At 39.6% G+C, this 16931-nt stretch overlaps 1 long non-coding RNA gene across 3 annotated transcripts in view; it reads right to left on the reverse strand.

Moving 5' to 3' along the window:
• Positions 1-16931, reverse strand: part of LOC136012937 (uncharacterized) — a 274847-nt gene that overhangs the window by 64072 nt on the left and 193844 nt on the right. For all 3 annotated transcript variants that reach the window (XR_010612084.1, XR_010612085.1, XR_010612083.1), the window contains exon 5: positions 1983-2049. This is a non-coding gene — a long non-coding RNA (uncharacterized LOC136012937). The remainder of the gene's footprint in view (positions 1-1982; positions 2050-16931) is intronic.

The following is a 16931-nucleotide window of genomic DNA, read 5'->3' on the forward strand; positions in this document are numbered from 1 at the left end:
AGTCTACATAGCACTATAAAATAAACTGCTTCTGATCTTGACCCAATACATCACCTAGACTTGTCTTCATTCTGACACATTTGAGGTGCATGTAAATTGCTTCTCACTATTTCACTTAAAGCCTTCAATTCAATGTAACAGTAACATCCAGGAACAATCCCTATTACTTATCTCACTGTGGATTGTACATAATCTCCTGCTACTTTATTAGAAGGTACAGTGGTTTAATTTTTGTGAAAAAACAATTCCTTGCTGTCAGAATGTGGCTGAAAAGTATTTTCTAACCTATCTTCTCTCCGGCAGCATGCCAGAGTTGGCTGGGATTAAAAACTCCACTCTTTTATTATTGTTTTAATGTTTTTTCCTTTTTATTACAGCTTTCAAGCAGGATTTGGGGATGCCAAAGCATTATAAAACTTCCCTAGGAAAGTTATAACTGAAAGAAAGCATTTTGAAACAAACCTGATGGAGTGTAGTTTGCAGCTGAGTTTTGTAATTCCTAATGAGAAAAACACCTCCACTCCTGCTGTACATGGATAAGAGACAGCCTCTACTGCCTCATAGCTGACAACAAACACAACCCAGGGGGTACGGAGCTTAAGTAGGAGTCATCACTGTTTTTAAGTGCTTGTGAGACCATTAGGATCAGTGCTTTAACTGTACTGCTTATTTTGCTTTCCAAGTTGAGAACTCTGTGATGGCCAGGGTCTGAAAAGTGTACAGCGTAAAGAGATGAACCAACTGATTTCTGTTTTCAGCTAAAAGTAGGACTATGCCTTTGTTAGTGAACAGACACTGACTACCACATGGCTACAATTACAGAAGAAATTGTCCAGATAATTGACAGTTTTCAGTTTCTTGAGGACTACATCTCCAATACTGAGTCTACCTGATACAAATATTAACTTGACAAAACCGTTGTATTCTATCGAAGGCTCAGAGGTTTATCTGTTTTTATCCTTTTCTGTCCTCCCCCTCATTTTTAGCTGTTCCTGATCTTTGGAAGCTGCTTGTTTGCTTCTGCCTCTGTGAGCTGCTGACTGCTGGGCCTCTCTGCAGGATGCTGGCGATAAAGGTTTAGCCACTCTCTTTTGATTTTGACTGATTTTGCCATTCTGCCACAAAATCAGTTGGAACCTAGGCATAAGACATTCCCAAGACTCCTCATCTCTATTACACAATTTGGCCCTCAAAGCCAAATGCCAAAAGCTACTGAAATGCCAAATGTCTCCAAATCTTTTTCTTAATATCAATAAAGTAATGTGTAAATGAACAAAAACTGAAGCACAGCTAGCTATAATCCGTATTTATTCACTGTGACTACTGCCCTAACCTAGGAAAATGTGCTTTCTCCTGCTGGGTTCTGTCTTGTTTTCACATTTCTTTACACTTTCTTTTGGGAAGATCTCTTTTGAAAGTTATCCAATGAGGATAAACCATCCTTTTGTACTAAGCATTTCCAGTCTTCTGAAATATTTATGTTACTTTATACCTTATAAAGTTGACGTGGCCTGCTCAGATCATTCATCTTCTTAACGCATTTTCCAAGGTTGACTTGAAAATATTAACTTCATCTGGGGTTTTTCTCAACAACATAACTCTAGTAATTTAATATTAGGAAGCTATTACTTAGTAATGGGAATTCAAGAGTTTGTTAACTTTTTATTGTTTAAAAATGTAAAACATTACTGGTTTTGTTACAGACTTAAAACAACTTAATTACTTGTTAAATTGATCCCAGTCTTCTAAGACATGAAGTGACATGGTTTAGTGATGGACTTGGCAGTCCTGGGGTAACAGTTGGACTTCATAATCTTACAGGTCTTTTCTAACCTAGTTGATTCGATGATTTTAAGGCAATTCATTACTGTTAGCAATATATTAAGGTGGATTGCTAACTCCTTATGATAAAATTACAGTGAAATATTTAATCAAGGCCTGTCTCACAGTGCTGCGGTTTCCCACTGATGCAGTTGTGTTACCTGTATTAACTCTGCAGAATCTGCTGCAACAAACACGTCCTTCCTTGCTTTGTGCATATCTTCAACTCTGCAGAGAAGGAAAGTGTCAATAATCAGTTCATAGGAGTACAAGCTTTTTATCACAGAAAAGAAGAATTTGTGGTTTAAAAAGCTGTATCTTAAGAAAATCCATTCTGATGAACACTGATGGAAAAATGGTTTTCTCTAAGTTTGCTTTGAGTGAGACATGGCCTATATAAAGCACACTGGTTATGAATTATTAATGCAATAAGCCAGAAGGCTTAAGAAGAAAAGCCCTGTGCTCCCCCTCTAGGAGAAGGGGAAAAGTAGTGTGGGAAGGCTTCATTTACATACATTATTATTCAGCACCAATGCATTTTTTTCACGTAGCATTTTGCTGTAGTGAGAGTTTGTATTCTGAGCCTAGGAGTACTGTGTGATGCTTGTGAGTGTGCAGGAGTGGGAAATGATTGGGGAAGACATAGCCCAGGGAAAGTGATTACCCTGAACAAACTCTTAGGTATGGAAATCAAAGCCAGTAAGCAAATTGTGTGATGGGTTCCTTCCAGGGGTCCTGTTTTGCTCAGAGATGCCAAATGCTCTACAAAGAAGATGTTGCAGGACAATATCAGAGGTGACAGCTTTGGATAGAATCTGGCAGCAGAAATTTGTCTGAACCTGAGCAAGCAGAAAGAGCAAACCTAGCCCTGAGATAATCTTGAGTCTGGAAAGGGGATTTGAGAAAGTATTGGTGAGAATCTCATGAATGAAGTGCTGTATTTCAGAAAGACAAAGAATTCATAATTGAAGCAACGTAGCACCAGCCATATCTCTGTTAAATTCTTCGAATTACGGCAATTATCTTCATTCAAATGAAAATAAGACTTCTCCACTAACATAAAATTAGTTGCAGCTAGCCACTCCCAAGAATTACTGAGAGACTGCAAGTGGTGAAGGAGAGGTAAGGGCAAGCAGAGAAATCAATACCTAGATTTCAAATAATGTATTAGCTTTCCAACTTGACAATGGAGCTGCAGTTGTGTCTGTATCTCAGACTATCTGTTCCTAGCTCTTGTTTCTGAATGCAACCCACCATACTGACATCAACATCGGGCAGTAGAAAAGATGCATGTTAACTTGCATTCATGCGGTTCTAGACATACTACAGTGAGAGAACATTACTACAGTTCGTTTTGCCAGGTGTTAGCTAAATATTAAAAGTATTAGTTTATAAAATGGCCTAGGTGCAAGATGATCTGGACTCCATTTTTCTTAGGGAAAGGAATGCAGATTCGGATTCTGTTCAGGGAGGTTAATCATAGAGTGGCACTGAGTGCTGGATGCTCAACCTTCACACCCGGAGGCTGGGTAGCACCGCTACTTTCTGCAGCGAAGACTACAGCTATGCCTAGCCAGTCAGTTATCGTAGCCTTTCTTTATGCTACAACCATCTAGTGACTTGAACCACTTATTTATCCTAGTTTTCACTTATTTTTAATGCCTTAGAGGTTTTAGTGACTTCTGTCTGTCACTGATTTCCTCTTTGCTAAGCCATTCTTGGGCGCTCCCAAAATCATGCTTTGCGCCAATAGCTGATTTTGTGAGACTCGGAAATGAGAGACTTTTATTCTGTGTGTAAATCCCAGTCTTTCCTAATGCTCAAATGCAAGCACAGCTTTGTCAGCTCTGGGGCAAAGATTACAGTTTTTTAAGACTTTTTTTTTTTTTTTTAGAAACCCAACATCACTTTGCGTGAAATAAAACAGACGCGCTTTAAAACTTTCCAGTTGTGTCTGTTTCCAGTATGCAAATCTGAGTATTTGCAGAATTCATTATATTTCCCTGAAGTTCGTGCAAATGTTAAAGTAGCATTATTCAATTATGTAAAGCAGCAGGAAAGCTTTTCTTCTTTGTGTCTTAATATAATAGCGTAAGTCAATATTCATGCTAATATTAACTGGAAAATTAATACCGTTTCATTATCGTTGTCACAAATAATAAATATAAAAGCCTGAGTAAGTGGATAGACAACACTCCAGTTTCCCCACTTCATAAGATTATTTTCAGTATTTATTTATACTGCAACTAGACATCGAGTTAAAACCAACTGTGCTAGGCAATCTGTATTTAAAAGCTGGGCTAACAGCTTACCTATGGTCTCCTCTTACCCCAGGAGAAAAGTACAGCGCGCTTCTCTCCATATGCAGAACTCCACTTATTTTAAAGTACTCCCCATGCCCCAGGTGCTTTTAGGGTAGACCAACAGGCCATTAAATTATATAGACTGTATCAAAGACATTTGCTGGAGGCTCGAGGCTTTGTCTTTTCCGATTATTGTATTTCAAATGAACACACTCATATCATTCAAACTCTTACCCAGTTTGGATTTAGCTAAAGTGAATATAAACATATGCATAAATCTGCAAACACCAAGGGAACAGCACAGATGAAATTTAGCCTCTTGAAGTCTAAGCTAACTAAGTTCTAACTGGTTAAAATTAGTTTTAGCTATGTAAATTTAGAGGAGAAGTAAATAATTAATACACATACCCACAGCTCTCTCCATACTGATTTTAAAAACAAGTGAATTCTGCTTAATCCTCAAATCACAAATATAAGCTAGGGATCGGTGACTCTTCACTGGGGAGCTGAAGGCTTGCATTGACACTACCCTGAATTTCACTGACCTATGGGATGCTCCTGATTCTCACTATTAAAAGCAGACTCAATGCCAAGGAATGAAGTGGAAGTTACACCTTGGAAGAGAGAGTTAAATGGTGACATCTTGCTTCTTAATATAGATCTTGATCTTTACCCTTCCATCTTTTTTATAATAGAATTCATAAGGGCTATAAAAAACCACATAAATGCGATAAAAGCAGGTTTATTTCATATTGCTGTAATCTTGTGTTTGCAACAAAGGATTATTCAGAAAGCAATTCCTACAAAAGAAGAAAACATGAAATACATCAGTGTGCATATGCATGCTCTTTTTCTCTTTCTTTCCCTCAATTTTTGCTGCATGTATATAATGCTCATTTTGCCCAATATCTCGGTAATTTCAAACTGCAGCAAGACAGATACATCTCTAATATGTCTCATAATAACAGCTAGAATACACGTGGGTGTGAATTTTACAGAAAATACACTTGGATATTGTAGAAACTTTACTGCTAAATACAAGAATGTAGTAACTGACCAAGTAACAGCTGCTTGTGATAGGTAATACAGGCTGAATAATAAAGAATTACATACTCGGTGGGCAGTGAGAGACTTTCCTTCTCTTAAGATCCAATGCTAGGGTGCTGTGTGCTCTTAGAAAGGTCTTATCAGTACTGGTCTCTTTGTTTCCCACTTTCTGATCATCCTTTCTGTATAAAACACATTCTGTTGTTGGACCACCTCTCTGCATGCAATGGTAATGCAGTTGGTACTAGTATCTGATTCTAAGAACAGGAAAGTATTGCCTTAGTACCATGGTTTGGGGGTTGTTTTGCTTTGGTTTGAGGTTTGTTTTGTTTTGTTTTTTTTCCCATAGTTATTGCACTGAAAATGACAAAAATCCTCCAGGGCACTAGAAATTGGTGTTGACGATTGCCAAGTGATATTACTTCCCCTCTGAAGGTCACCCACAGGATAAGCAGGATGTTATAAGACACAGCATGGCTAAGGAAGATGCCTTTCAGAAAAGACTGAAATCCAGGGTTGCTAAAGACATTAAATTTGCAGTTATTTTTGGACAAAGGAGGACCATCCAGAGACTAAAACTGAATATTTTCCCCTGTCTGAATCCCTTCTCCATCTTCATCTGGATAAGCAGGTAACGGTTTCTGCAGTAGATGTGTTACACAGTGTCATGAGTCCTTAATCAGTTTGTGACTGCAGTGGAGCTGCCTTTCAGTATTACATCCCATTGCTAAAGTAGGTCTGTGATAACAGCACACAGGAGCAACACTAAGGGACAAGACTGCCAAGCATATGTGTTGAATGATGCACAAGAGGGAGAAGGGAGACCTTCTCCTTTTCACCCCACTCATGCAACCCCAGTTAGCCCCCACTGCACACCTAGATGGCCTGTGTCATGCATCATCTCACTTCAGTGCTCTGCAGCCCGTGGAAATGTCACACACATTTTGTGCCCCAGGACCCTTCACAGATGCAGTGGGACAGGTCCAGTCCAAATGCAACCCAGCTGAGCCTTCTCCCCTTCTGCTTACGTGGCACCTGTGTCCCTCTTTAGGTGTGAGTAGGAAGCCCCTGGCAGAAGAAACCCATAGGTTTTCCTTTCTTTTATTCGAGTCAAGACTACAGGGAAGGCTTTTCTCCAGAGTTTGCAAAGCTCTGTAATAATGGACTTCTTTATTACTATGAAGTTCTATGCTAAATAAACTAAGCATTATTCAGGACTCAGATTTGGATGTGCTTGCCTAACTCCGGTTAAGTTCTAACAATTAAAAACCACATAGGCCCTTCTAATTAAGATGCAAAGCTTACAATACATTTTAGTGAAAGGCAGCCAGGATTTAACTGCTTCACTACTGACACTGCATAAACTCCAGAAAGCTGTTATTCATTAATGGATATAAGGAAACTCACCCTCTGTAATTAACATGCCTCAGTGAAGACTGTAGTCTTCACCACACTGGATTGTGAAAGAATACTGCACAAAAGCAAACGTCAGCTCTTTGTGACTCAGAAATCATTAATATTTTCACAGCCTTTTATGTATCACTGTGTTAAAATAGGAATCTTGTCTTTCCTGGTAGTGCCTTAGTAGGAAAGTAAACTAAATAAGAAATACACATTGCTTTATTAAATGGTCAGTGAAAGTGTTAAACTTTCTTTCACTGCATTGTAAAATGGCAGGATCCAAATCAGTTTATAGCAGTGCGGATTTGCCTCTTTTTATTCACTTCTCTCAATACAAGTAAGAAAACCAGTCTCATGCAGAACTCCTTAATCCCATTTTTTTGTACTCATTCTTTATGATGACTAAATAACAATTCTGTCACAAATTGCTTTTAGAGTATAATTAATCTAGACCCAAACAATAATCACAATTAGCTACTGCATTTGGATTTGGGTCAGAGACTTGCACTGGGCAGGTTCACTTCAACTGTCTCGTGGGCTTGAATAAAGCTCAACTCAGCTTCACTGTGCATCTACATCGTCACACTGCTGCATCCTGTCTCTTTGACCTTTCACACAGTATTATTGGTTCATTCCTAGCTTCTCCTTTGATCCCTCTATAATTTAATTTGGGAATGTTTTCTGGGAATAGTTAAGAGGCTGAACAAGCAGGACAGGTTTTAATGGGAAAGCAAAAGAAAACAAAATTCCAGATAGTCTTCTGATGCCAGCAATACCACACATGGCCTCATGCCATGTCACCAGGCACGCAATGCCTCTCCCTACCAGGCAATTAAGGAAAGTAATTGCTCTGCACATTACTTCAGTGACTTTACATTGAAAAGTCACAAAACAAAGTATTTTAGGATACAAAGGCCTTGAAGAAATCTCAGAAAAGCTTGGGCCAGGCATCCTGCAGGAGGAATGCAGCTGCAGCTCACTGGGAAGGACTAGATGTGAGCAATGAACACAAGCCACTGCACTAACTCATCTGGAGACAGGGGAAGAGTGGGAAGGTATCAGCTATCTTTTTTTATACTGAGTCTTATTTTTAATAATATTTATACTTACTTTATATCTTTTATGTGTTTAGTATTTATTGAAATCTGCATTTATTATTCATATAAGCTTACTCATTTGCTCTATTGGGAAAACTTGTGGAGGAAAGTAAGCTCACTTTTTGGTTGATAGCTGCTTTTTCCATGTCCCAGGATAAGAGTGTTGCTCTGTAATATTCACTTCTAAATCAGGGACAATTTTCTGGAGCAAAACACCACACTAAAAGAACCTTAAAGTGTAAAATAAAGGATGTAGCCAAGGGGAAGATTGATCCCTCACATACTGTCTTATTCAAGGTACATTGAAAATTCAACTGAAGCTTACAAAAGTTTAATGGACTGCAGTTTCCAGAATGGGTTAATAAAGTGCTAAGGAAGCATATTCTAGTATGGAAAAAGGACCTTAGCTTCATAGGGAAAACAAGGTCATATGCACTTCAAAAAAATGCTTTGAGCTTGGTGTCTGCTTGGAAGCAGAAAATGAAAACAGGTCAAAAGACAGCAAAAGGTGAAAGAACATACCTATTGTAAAGACTGAGCAGCTAATCACCTGCCATAAGAGGTGGATAAACTCAGAAGCCAATATAGATAAGCAAGAAATTCTTCTGGGAACCAAAGATGAGATAACTTATGAAATGTGCGCCTGAAACTGAATGAGGGACCAAAGTTGTCTCCCTCTAGACTTTATCTAGAGTCAATGACTTACTACTATTTGAGACAAACCACTACATTATCAGCTCAAATTTGATTAAGTTAGAGTAAGCCTTCTTAACTCTCATTCTAAGGGAATTACAAAGATAGGAGTAAAGCTACAGAAGTCCCTGTAAAAGCCTATTACAATACATAAATTAAATAGGTCAAACCCCATTCTGGCCTTCCTCCTTTTCTGGCACCTCTCGTCTACTAAGTTAGTATTTGTTTGCATTCATTTTCCACACCGTACCTGAACGTACTGCTCAAACAGGGAGCCTGAGCCTGTGCATATTGATCACAGCGCTTCTCACACTGGCCTCAGATCACCAGGGACAGCAAGAGACATGCTGGGATGAACAAAGCCCTTGGTCAGAGAGCCTCCAAGGTAATTTCTGAATGGGTTGACACGCTGGATGGCAAGTTTCAAGTCATGTACCGACAGAACAAGGGGGAATGGCTTTAAACTGACCAAGGGGAGATTTAGATTCAATATTACGAAAAAATTCCTCACTATGAGGGTGCCGAGGCACTGGCACAGGGTGTCCAGAGGAGTTGTGTCTGCTCCATCCCTGGCAGTGCCCAAGGCCAGGCTGGATGGGGCTTTGAGCAAACTGGTCTAGTGGAAGGTGTCCCTGCCCATGGCAGGCATGTTGGAGCTGGATGATATTTAAGGTTTCTTCCAACCTAAACCATTCTGTGATTCTGATATTGAAGCTAATTTTCCAGCAATTGGTCCTGTCACCATGAATGGGATATTTCTGTAGACAGGGATATATGGAGAAGAAGGAAGATGAACTCATGGGAAGGTTACAAAAACTGGATTCAGGTACCAAACATGCTCTGTTAGGTAGACCTGGCTTCATACAACATCTCCAAAAGGTTTCCTCCAGCCAGTCTGCTTTCTCTGGGCAGCACAGATGAATTGTGAATTATCACCTCATCTTCTGTAATTAACCATACCAAACTTCTGTACTTTTCAATATTCATCCATTATTACTTTTACTATGACACTTTGTAATGGACATACTAAATGGCAGGAAGCTGGTTCTTATTACAGAGCATGGAATAACGTGTTCCCACTTCCACAAAAAGACAAGGAAATTAACAATCGGAAATGAGACGACTTATAATATGTATTTCTCATGAATCACTGACAAAATATTTTATGACCTCCTGTGAGATAAGAGGCAAGACAAAGGAGGTATTAGTAGATTTGTTAAAAAGGAGAATAGTTTTGGCAGAACAGCATTCTTTTCTATTTCAGAAATACTTATGGAGTAAAATTTTCCCTGGAAAAGAGGTGGTGCAATTCATGGTAGATTCTTATCCAGTGTAAGGTCATTAATACACTCATTTAAGACCTCTGAATATAAATATGCTCTTCAGAATGGTACTTCAGTATCAGATCTGAGAATTTTATTGCACTGTTTAGATGCTAATTCTGACTTTCCCCAAATTATTTCCTTTTATTGATGTATTTAGCTTTCCAGAGTAAGACTGCTATTTTACAGTAACAGGCTAGCAAACAGAAATGAAACTGCTGCTTATGTGTTGGAAACACGATATAACAAAGACTGGGTGGGGAGGGAAAGATGGAAAGGGAATGGGGGGAGGCGGTGGTGTTAGCCATCACAATGTGTATTTCTGTTTTTCCAGTTAGAAATTAATTTCAGCAAAAGCAGATTATTTTCATGAAAGTCACTGATTATTCCATTATTATAGAATTCAGAAACCAAAGACAATATGATTTCTGAAAGAGAAGGGTTTAAGCAGTCGAGCATCTTATTTTACCCTTCCTCCTTTTTCCTGTTCATCATTAGATAAAACAGAAAACAGCAAAGATTCTTTTTCTTCCTCTCCTCTAACCATTTTTGTCCATAGATTATATGGATTTCAATTTTTTTTAATGTGAGTTTTTGGTCAGTGACCATCTAGGAAAGAGTTTGCACTGGAATTAGGAAATACATTACTTCTTTTTTGATGATGTGATTTTCGCAAGAGTCTTTCCAGCAGTGAATGCTGCTGAGTCAATACATGGCCAAGCTCCAAGCAGTCATTTTCACATAATCAGGAATTTGAAGGCAAATAATCAGACAAAAGAAGGCAATTTCTTTAGCTCAAGTGGGCACAAAGAAGTTGTTACCCCCATCTCATGTTTACATCAAGAAAAATTATCAACTTACATCAAGAAATCTCCTGGGAAAGCACACTTCGGTGAACCTTCCCACAGCATCACTGGCCTAAGTCTATGTTTGAAGCACATTTATTTCTTTGAATTCCTGTTTCGATTTCTGCACCCTGCAAACACAGAATGGGGGAAAAAACCCACTGATGACTGTTTATAATGGGGCTTTGAGCAACCCGGTGTAGTGGAAGGTGTCCCTGCCCATGGCAGGGCGGTTGGAACTAGATGATCTGTAAAGTCCCTTCCAACCCAAACCATTCTGATTGTTTCAAAGGCAGACAACTTGGCATGTTCAAAAATAAAGGGTCTTAAGAGGTACATGGGCAAGAGGCATTTAAGTCTTACAAAACTGAATTTGCATGGGCTGTAGGTGGGAGCAGAATTTAGCAAAAAACTAATGTGCGTTGTGTAATGAGTGATGAATTTAGCAAACTTTACTGTGTTATTAGCTTTAACTTGAAGACAGGTAAGAGCAAAGATGATCCGTAAATTATAATATATTAAATATAACAATAATAAAGTCTCTTTTCTGCCTAGAAGGAAAGAAAACTTGTTTAGTCCTTTCTTTACTGCTTATCACAATGGCTGCCACTGTCACTAGCTCAGCCACTGTCTCTGTAAAATTGGATTTTTACAGATGGTATACACGTGGGTAACCCGTCTTCCTTCCAAAACATGGTGCCTGTATTATCCACTGAGTGAAACCCTGGTCTGTACTATCCTTAGACCTAGTTCTTGGGATTGTCTGAGAAACCACAGAATTATGCCAGGTAAGGACCAACAATTAAATGAAATGGGCAAACACAGGACACTGCTCAGGCAACTGCCCTAACCTTCTCCATTCACAAGCAGAGATGCAGTTAACACGCCCAAAGCTGCACCAAGCATAAGCTTTAAACATCTTCAAGAACAGGTCCCAGTGAAATCTTACAGGTCTTGTAATAATCTGCAAAGTACTCAAATATTTATCTTATCCCTGACTCCCAGAAAAATCAAGCCTAATTCATTTCATGGTTGTGTTATGCATTAACCACGGCAATCTTCTGCAAACAACAGATTCAAATTACAAGGAGAGGGTTCACAGTACGGTTTGGCAATATCCTCCTTCACAACCTGCTGGCAAATGGTCTGCCCTGGCCACACCTCATTGGTCAATGGAATCGCTCTGGCTCATGAACCTACCTCTTCTGTAAAGATTTGGCCTGTTATCCACAGCAAGTAACTCCCCTTTCATGCTGGCTTCATAGAATAGGTACGTAACACTCTCTATAAAGGCAGGAAAGGAGGACTGAAAGAAAGGGTTCTTCTCATGGAGAACGACTGGGCAAATACTGTTCCCTGAGATGAGAGCTGGGCTGCTGGGGGAAGGACGGAGTTCCAACTTGTCATCATCCCTAACTCCCCAAGATACCCTGTAATCTCCAAAAATTCATGGAGTTTAATCTTTGTGAAAGTAAATGTAGTGAAAGTCTGATGCAGCTGTCACTGCTTTTCGCCATCCCTCATTTTCCCACTTGCCATTATACCCAGTATGACACCATGAAAACAGGCTTTTCCGTGTTCTGGTTAAAAGCCTTTGCTCAACCCTGTCTTGAGCTGCCCTCTGACAGCTCCCTTAAGTAACCATCACAACACTTGGAAAAACCTAACACAGACATTACCTAGACATGCCTAGCTAACGTAGCAACATGGCTTCTGCCAGAAGGAAACCCATCTGTGCCTGCCCCCCTCTGCCAGGTTGCGAGTTCCATGGATAATATTAGCTGCACTCAAGCTAAGGGAATGAGAGTGCTTTCCCCTCATAGGCTCTGGATGCTTCCTGGTTCCACCCTAAAGCATGAGTGACGATGACTCAGGAAGAAAACCAGGGCATGTGGTGTCAGACCACTGGTGAGTATCTCAAGGACAGCCACACTGTGTTCCTGCTCCTCAGTCAACCAGCTCCTGCAACAACCACACAAACTCAGAGGTGGAATACTAGCCCAGCTTGTGAAAATAAACCTGCCCCTGGCTTCTACTGAGGAACATTTAATGAGGCTGTATGCAATCCTAATAATACATATTTTTCTGGCCTGTTCTGAGCTGCATTCTATTGCTAATTGGCTGCTTAGGTGGCCTCAGCCCAGCTAGTATTGCAAGCAGAGTCCATAACTACCTGCTACCCTCTAGATATTCAGTAAGAGAAAACAAAAAGAAGTGTGTTGGTATTTTCACTGTAGGGGAGGCAGTCTAAAGAGAGACAGATGGCACAAAAAAGGAGACAAAGAGCTCCAAATGCAGGTGGGTGCCTTTCCCTGTGCATGATGTGAATGATCTCAAATGGCTCTTCCCGATGGCAAGAGATGTCCATCCTACTGGTGACTCCACAGTTGCCATCAGATGACAAGATCACCCCAGATGTTCCACCGAACATCTAATGACAGCAGTTTCACTCCATCGCACCTATGGCTATGGCAAGTGCAAAAGGTAGAATGGTTCCACAGCTTTTAGGCAACAAAACAAGGAAAGAACAAACCCACAGCAAAACCAGAAACATTTTTAATCACATATGGTCTGAATTTTACTTCTCCTTGCTGCCCTTTGATGGACAGTCTTTAGGATATTGCAATGTTCCAGAGGGCAAGGGCAACTGTTATTACCTTCTTTTGCTAAAACTCAATGCCAACATTCATTTTCAATTTTACTGTTCTCTTTTTTCAGCTGAACTCTTACTGGAGGATGGAAACTTCCTTATAATCATTTATGAATGTAGTGAAGGATGCGACCATTGAGATGGCTGCCCTGTGCATTTTTAGTTTGCTAACCAAGCACAAAGCAAAAGATGGGCGAGATGTAACAAGCCTTGCTCCCAGTTAAGGAACAATGTTCAAACTTCAGCTCTTAATGTTTTATTTCCTAAAGAAACACCAGACCAAATTCTGTTCAGAAAAAAATAATATCCAGGAATGCAACAGAAGAGAATTAAAACACGATCATGCTTTCAAAAGTTATTTTTTAGGGAGAGCCAGACTATGAAATAGGCATCTATAGAGGATGCCAATGAAGTCAGGCTTGCTTAACTTAACCATCCAGGACCAACCACTAGTCTTAAGACTTTTCAACCATACACTTTGTTTTCACTGTTAAAATGAGAGGGAGGCTGTCTGAACCTATGGCTACAGCTCTCAAAGGGAGGACCTGAATACCTGACTCAGTCTCTAAGCGCAGTTAATACCTAACACGCTGCAGCTCTTAAGATAGGTCCATTCTGCAACCAAAACTGCAACTGAGGATCATGCACCCAGGCTAACTTTAAATTAGCCAGTGCAGTACAAAGCTCAGTGCTGCTGGGACACTTGCACATTCTCACAGCTCCTCAGAGGCAGACTGAGCAGCCTGCGCTGAGCACTGCGCATTGGTAATTAGAGTGTAATGAGCACTTAAGCCATCTTGTTCAAGGCTAGCTCAGTTAGATCTACGCAGGCTGTATTCAAAGGACAGAACAGGGATCCTCTTGGAGAACAGCACCTAAATGAAGTCTTCGACTGGGTAAAGGAAAAAGGGAAATATCATCCACACAGGGACAGAGAAAAAAGTGGAAGGTGTAGTCAGCCTGTAGCTGACTCTTCTGGCAGACACATACATGAGTCAGGCTCTGTTTACCGAGTGAATTCTCAGCCTTGCATACATAAATACTGTAGACAAGAGCAGTATGAATCTTCTCTCTTTGATATCACGAGATCAAAGCGTTCCCACAGACACATTGCTTTGTCATATTGATATTATGGGACAGCTAGCTTGTGCATGTAGTTTTGTGCATAACCAGAGGAGCTACCCCTCTGTTTCTCTGTTTGACCATATATGCTAATTTAATTTTCCTGATGGTAGAAAGCAATGGCTGTCAGAATGAGCAGTAGGTTTGGATATCTTGGCACTCTGATCATTTCATCACATCATTACAACGGCACTGGGTGAAACATGGGTCACAAGGGAAAAGTATTGATAAAAGATTCACTCTGATTTCTTTCTTGCTATATTATTGAGTCATCATCCTTTAAGCTGCTCACTATTTATGATGTGCACAAAATACATAATTAATTGTCCAATTCAACACCACTAGCACTGTGGCCTCTGACAGACTTTCATTTATCTAAATGTGGTTTTCTTTCTCTGGATTTATGATGTTGCTTAAGGAAATTAATTTCATCAAATTCCCCCAGAGGTTCAAGGGGGAAAACCACTCCTTCATTTCCACTGAAGTTACTGTTATTGGATTTGAAATGTTCTTTTTAACAGAGAATTAATTTGCATACATTAGAAGCCAGCCAGTTCTAAAATCAAGAAGCTGGGAGAATATACTGATAAGTACTCTAATGTATTTCTACATTTCTCTGCATTTCAAACGAGGTCCAGATACCCACTGCCTAAACTTTGATGTGATTACCCTCCCCTTTGCTGCCGTGGAGACACAGAAAAGTGTTATGATCTAGCAAGGCTGGATGCTATTGCTTTACTGGAAGTAATATCCGCCTGCACAATGGAAGGAAGACTGTCTTACGCTTTGGGCTGTGACAGTAGAAAGAACTGCCTTTCATACACAATGCAGCATAATAGAACAGGTTTCCTGGAGAAGGAGAATGATTATGCAGAATGTACAGCTTATATGTGTATGCATATATATCTCTGTTCAAAGTATATTATGTGTAACGCCCTGATAGCATAAATGCTGTCACCAGTTAAGCAAATTGGCTTGACATGATCTAAAATACTTGCTATTCAGCTAAAAAAAATCAAACCCCGCCAACAGGAAGTAGGTTCTGACTATGATTGCTGTAAGGATGAAAATGCTGCAAACAGAAATCATTCTTAACATCTATTTGGTGAAGCCAAGGAAAAGGCTCTTAAGGATGGAACTGTGACTTCACACGCATTGGGGAGCTACAGGTTCAGGACTCTGACATACAGAAGTATTGTTTCTGTACTTTTGGATACAAGCTATTTTGTTTCAGAGATCACTTCAAAATAACAGCAGACTGTGTGGAGACAAGTCTGGCACTGCAAATAATAGTAAATAGGTATAGTCAGATATCAATCACAGCTGCAGTAATACCTCAGCTCTTTCTGTATATTCCCTTTAATTAAATAAGTTAATCATTTCAGGTGTTTTTCTGACACTTTTATGTACTTTTTCACTGAAATAATTCAGTGATATGCATTAATATGCATCAAACTTTTAATTTAACAGATTCGTACTTCTGCTGTTTTCACCAATCCTCTATGGTCTGTATTCAAATGGTCATCTGCAAATAACAGTAACTAAAAATGTGGAAAACTCTATAACCCATTGGCTACAGCTACCAAATAAACTACAAATTAATAAGTAACTTGGTTTTGTTGATTTTTCTATCAAAGACTTAAAAGTAAGCAGCTCCTAACACCTGGAATTCTGCAAAAGAATCCAGGTGTGAAGGACCTTTCCCAGCACAGTAACATAAGAAGTAAAAAAATGGGTAAGTGCACATAGGTATGGTATTATGATTAAATCTACCTGATCAAAACAGTGGAGACATCAGAACAGGTTGCTAGCTAACATCACTGTATAAGGTTCTGTGTGTGGCAGTGGGTTTGCATCTAAGAAGGATTTGTTTGCATTTTTTACATTCTCTGTTCTGTACATGGTCTTCAGAACTGCACAATGAACTGTGCATACAGCCAGGAATGCTGCATGAAAAGTGAGGAATCAGTAAAGGGATACGTGTGCAGATGATGGAGCATTATGTACTGATGTGCTCTGTGGCAGGATTACTGCTATCCGCTAAATCTGAAGTTCTACAGTCTTGACATACCCATGGCAAACTGGCAACGGTAAAAACAACTTTACATTAAACAAAGCCAAGTACTGCCTTGTTAAATGTTGATGCAGTCTGCTGTTAGAAAAGGAAAACAAACTGGTTGTAAAAGTAGCAAAAAACATTAGCCAAAATAGAAACTTAACAGTTTAGGTAAACTTTTCCTGGAAAAATGACAAGAACTAAGTCCTGCTCTTGATGAAGTTAATGACAAAAATCAAGTGAATTAAATGGGGACACTGGAATGTATCCCTCAATTTTCTGAGAGCTACTTACACCATCTGCTTATTAATTCATACCCTCAGGACTTATTCTTAGGCTACAGCTTGTGAGCAGCTTCAAACAAGTGACATTTTATGCCAAAAAGTCAGCCTAGCAGAGGATATGATTTTTGTTATTCCCTCCAAAATCTGAGCTAAAGATTCACTTGAACTCCTCACAACTTAGAGCGCTTTTTTGTGAACAGAAAAATGTAATATACCATGTTTCTAAGTACCACTTTCTATTTTGCGCGATTCTAGCCTGATTAAACTTTGAGATGTAGTTTAAGTCTACC

The sequence above is a fragment of the Lathamus discolor genome, chromosome 4, assembly GCF_037157495.1.
Source record: "Lathamus discolor isolate bLatDis1 chromosome 4, bLatDis1.hap1, whole genome shotgun sequence".
In the NCBI taxonomy this organism is placed as follows: Eukaryota; Metazoa; Chordata; class Aves; order Psittaciformes; family Psittacidae; genus Lathamus; species Lathamus discolor.